This window comes from Lactuca serriola, chromosome 9, assembly GCF_051521515.1.
Source record: "Lactuca serriola cultivar US96UC23 chromosome 9, Lser_US96UC23_V15, whole genome shotgun sequence".
NCBI lineage: Eukaryota > Viridiplantae > Streptophyta > Magnoliopsida > Asterales > Asteraceae > Lactuca > Lactuca serriola.
This window is the reverse complement of record NC_136416.1, coordinates 47,246,507-47,251,915: the sequence shown is the minus strand read 5'-3', so window position 1 is coordinate 47,251,915 and position 5,409 is coordinate 47,246,507. Positions and strand designations below refer to the sequence as shown.

General features: G+C 36.5%; 1 non-coding gene across 1 annotated transcript; it reads right to left on the bottom strand.

The window, feature by feature from the left end:
* Window positions 1–243: 243 nt before the first annotated feature.
* On the bottom strand, window positions 244–397 carry LOC145077357 (small nucleolar RNA snoR137). Its single transcript, XR_013693136.1, has one exon. It is a non-coding gene; the product is annotated as a small nucleolar RNA snoR137 (small nucleolar RNA).
* Window positions 398–5,409: the final 5,012 nt, after the last annotated feature.

Sequence of the window (5,409 nt, the reverse complement as noted above, 5' to 3'; positions counted from 1 at the left end):
TACAGAAATTAACACTAGAAAATTAGAATTTTTGTATCAGGTAGTAACAGAAATTCTTCAAAAACTTGATAAAAAACTCTGATTGTGCAAAAAAGACCTAGGTTGTTATCTATGATTAGGTTAACACAGATATTAGTGAGGAAGACGACTAGAGGTAAAACCCAATGATCATGTTAAAAGTTTATATGATTTAGAATATAAAGGCACCACCACTCTCTTCGGCCTTAGAACCTTGTTCTTAAGGAATGTGCCAGGAGACAGGTAACGTCAAGGCAATTAGTAACTACATTGAGCTGTTTAATCCTGGCGTTTTTTTTTAAAAAAAAAGGTAATTTATGCTCCGGAAACTTGAATTTCTCTCATTTAATTGTGAGAGTATTCACCATTATGAAGCAACATTACAGAGACCACATACTTTTATTTTTGATACCTTTCAAACTCACAATCAACATATTAACATTTTAACGAAATCTAGAGATTTTTTTAAAGCGAGAAGTGAAAAGAATTTGGTGAATAAATAGAGAGAATATATTGAAATTAAAGTCAGAAATCTCGTGTGGAAGTGCCGCTCATTGCATTCCGATTGATCGATAATGCTGCGTTTGCACAAAGATATCATCATTCTATCAAACGAAAAATTAGAATCGAATCAACAGACACGGATTCGTGATAAGTGCTCTTAATAAAAACAACGGCTTGAAATATAATTTTCGAGCTATGTATTCAGAAGAGAAGGAATATAGATCTGATTTCACCTGAAATCAATTCCTTACTAACAGTTGAATAGAAACAACGGTGATAGAGAAAACTAAGTGCCGATTCTAAGAAGTGTTCATGAACATGTATTGAAACAGGAGGGAGGTATAGAGAGAACTAGAGGTTCAAAGATGGCGATGCGGCGATGGTAGCTCTGGATGCTTTTTCAGGAACCCTAGCTTCGCGCTTATATAGTTGATGCCTTGTTTAGACGAAGCCCTACTTGATTATAGGATTGGAATGAGTCGCATAAATGGCCCCTTCACTATTGTTAATCGACATTTTTCTTCTTTAATAGATATAAATTTGTTCCTTGTATTTTTAGCAAATGACAGGGGTTGTTTATAAAACTTAATCCGACCATAAGTCATCGCGGGTTGTAATGAGAAACATAATATTTAAATGTAAGAGATGAGGATTCATTATCTTATGACCAATATTTTAAAAAGGAAAAATGACTTATTAAGGTAACTAACTATTTCAATTGTTCATATATAGGTAATGTTCTTTTTTTGTACACATTAAGGTAACTAACTTGTTTTGTTTGTTCACATTTAGGTAATATGACCGGCTATCACCTGTTTTTGCTTATGTGGCATCCACCTGACATATGACTTGAATACGTTGCACCTACGTGGCATGGTGCATATATGGAAAAATGACTTATTAAGGTAACTAACTATTTCAGTTGTCCATATATAGGTAATGTTCTTTTTTTGTACACATTAAGGTAATTAACTTGTTCTGTTTGTTCACATTTAGGTAATATGACCGGTTATCAATTGTTTTTGCTTATGTGGCATCCACCTGGCATACGACTTTAATACGTTGTACCTACGTGGCATGGTGCATATATTGTCTTCATTCGATTACACTATAACTGTGTCATACGATTCCACCCCTAATTCTAAACCCTAGATAGATCGACGATGGCTTCTTCTTCCTCATCTTATTCTTCAAAATGATAAGATGAATTTCAAGCTGATCATCCATGTGATTGCGGTTTACCATCTCGTGTGAAGATTTCAAGAACTCCTGCAACATATTCAACAATATTGATTTACCATCGAGTTTTGACAAACTCTAAATTTTCTTTCTGGGTTGTCAGGAGTTCTTGAAATCTTCACACGAGATGGTAAGCCACAATCACATGGAAAATCAGCTTGAAATTCATCTTGTCATTTTGAAGAATAAGATGAGGAAGAAGAAACAAAACAAGTCATATGCCAGGTGGATGCCACGTAGGTGCAACGTATTCAAGTCATATGCCAGGTGGATGCCACATAAGCAAAAACAGTTGATAGCCGGTCATATTACCTAAATGTGAACAAACAAAACAAGTTAGTTACCTTAATGTGTACAAAAAAAACATTACTTATATATGGACAACTGAAATAGTTAGTTACCTTAATAAGTCATTTTCCCATATATGCACCATGCCACGTAGGTGCAACGTATTCAAGTCATATGCTAGGTGGATGCCACATAAGCAAAAACAGGTGATAGCCGGTCATATTACCTAAATGTGAACAAACAAAACAAGTTAGTTACCTTAATGTGTACAAAAAAAAAGAACATTACCTATATATGGACAATTGAAATAGTTAGTTACCTTAATAAGTCATTTTCCCTTTTAAAAACAGGTTTAAACTGTCCAGTCGAACTGGTTAGACTAGAAATCGAAAGAGGGAACGGTTCAACTATCATTGGTTTTATGTTGATTTCTGAACTGAATTGAACCGGTCGATTTTTAGAAAAAATCTGGTTGAACCGGTCAAAATAAAGTTGAACCGATTAACCCGAATAAAAACACATGGAAAAAGAACAATTTGCATAATAAACTTTTGTGAATTTTTTGAAATCTATGTTGTTTTCTCTAAATAAAAACATATGATAATGTTATAAAGTTTTTTGATGTGATTGTTTTCATCTAAAACTATATTTTGTTTCGGTATTATACTTTATTTTCTTTTTGACGTATATGGATTGATGTAAAACACTAAAACTTATGGTTATGTGTTTTTTAATCTAATTGGTGTGATCTACAACTTTTTTTATGTATATTTTTAATATTTGAATTTGTAAACGTCAATTTCATGATTTATATATGTATATGTATAGGAAAATAGGAAAAATATAAAAATTATAGAAACCGGTTGACCCGGCGATCGAACCGGTTGAATTGGGAACCAGTTCAACTAAAAATCTGGTTTTTAGAAACCGATTTTTAAAACATTGCTTAAGAATAAAGGAAGTGGCTCGTCACCCTTTCTCTCTAAGCTCTTGCTAACAAGTTGCTACCACTCTCTATCCATGTGCTAAGCAGGGCTCGCTAATTGCTTAACGTGAGGAAAGAGAATACATGTGGTCTCCATTTGACTATTTCTGTTACAAATGTTTGTAACTTCAGCTTTAGCAACATGTACCCTTTTATAGTTTATTTTATTTAAATAATTAAATAAAAAATTATATGAGTAAGAAAAATATATATTTACCTTTTAAACACATCAACACTCCATATCATCATATTAAGCTTAGGTGTCCATAAAATTATGATGTGACAATGTTTTAGCACATGTTACCACATGCTACCACTCACTCTACCCTAAAATTCATATTGGATATCGAAAACAAATGATATATCACATATTATCACTTATCCGGGGCTCAATCGAACGTAAGGGTTCAAATGATCCAAATAGTTGTATGGAAGACATAATCAATGTGAAGTTATGGTTTGACTATATAAATGTTGTAACATGTGTAAGTGAAAGTTTGTTAGACATATGTTCGCTGCATAATATGATGGTAAACACAAATTGGTTTACATATACCTATATGGGTTATCTGCTTGACCTAAAATATAATAAAAACGAGCTAGTAAATAAAATTAAATAAAATGGAAAATAATTTTGTAACGTCCCAAAATTTAATACCAAAGATTTCATTTTTAAATTAATAAAACTGTAATCCAAAACATCATCACAAAACCAAAGTGGAATAAAGTGTATCAATACATTATAAAATACCAAAGTAAATCACAAAATGTGGAATAAGGTGGTGTATGTTTTGCAATCATCCAGCGCTCTTCCTTTTCGAACCAGAAGTACCTGAAACATTAGTTGAAAAATATAAGCACAACGTTTAGCGAGTTCCCCAAAATACCACATATCATACATAATAAACACATAATATGCCCCGCTCAGTATACATATATGTCAATCCTCAGGTCCCGCCTAACATTGGGACCCGCTCGGTACACATATAAACATATAATCATACGAACGCATGCGATAATCATAAAGACAATAACATACAATACAGTCATCGGCCCCCCGGGTATCCGGCCTTGCCCGGTAAGCATACCATCACATAACACATGCAAGAGTCACACATACATCTAGCATCCTAACATAATAATTCATGGGCCAACAGTGGTGTCTTTGACCCGCTAAAATTAGTGAGGAAACTCACCTCTAACTGCTGAATCACCCACATAAATCTTTGTCTGATGGTCTGGCAAATCCTCGTGCTGTCAACATAAACACATCCAGTTAATAATTGGATTTTTGACCCATATCTAAGAGTATAAGATAGGGTAAAAGACCAATTTACCCTTTATCTAACTTGGCCCAAAACCAACGCCCAACTCAACCATACAAAGGCCCAAATCCTAAAGTCCAACATATATGGCCCAATCTTTCCAAATTGGGCCCAAACCCACGGGCCTGAAATCCAAGGAAGCCCAACATTCTAGACCAAAGCCCAAACCTCTAATGGCCCAAGGCCTAAAATTGACCCATTGGGTTTCTGCACATAACGCCTGGCGTTCCTCCCTACGACGCCTGGCGTCGGAACACCAAGCGTTCACATGTAAACGCCTGGTGTTTGCTCCTTGTTCACCAACTTCCACCTAATGACTCAATGACTTGAGATATCAAGTCCAAACTTTAGATCCATAACTAATAGAACGTCTAAAGCCATAAAGTTGCAAACTTTATGGCCATGCATGGTTACAACGGCCTCCACCTTGGCCGGGTCTACCGAAATCCCGTTCTGGTTGACAAGGTGCCCAAGAAACTGCACCTCGCGCAACCAAAACTCATATTTGGAGAACTTGGCATACAAGCTCTCCCTCCTCAAAGTCTCCAGCACCTCCCGCAGGTGCTCCTCGTGCTTCTCCGGCGTCTTGGAATAAACCAAGATATCATCAATAAACACTATCACAAACCAGTCTAACATCAGTCTACACATGCGGTTCATGAGGTCCATGAACGCGGCAGGAGCATTAGTGAGCTCGAAGGGCATCACCACAAACTCGTAATGGCCATAGCGCGTCCGAAACGCAGTCTTCCGCACATCATCCTCTCTGACCCTCATCTGATGATATCCTGAACGCAAATCAATCTTGGAGAACCAAGATGCTCCCTGTAGCTGGTCAAAGAGGTCGTCAATCCTCGGGAGTGGGTAACGGTTCTTCACCGTTACCTTATTCAGCTCCCTATAGTCTATACACATACGATGCGACCCGTCCTTCTTCTTCACAAACAAAATCGGGGCTCCCCAAGGAGAACTACTTGGCCTGATAAATCCCTTGTCTAGCAGCTGTTGCAGCTGCGTAGACAACTCCTGCATCTCGGGAGGAGCCAACCA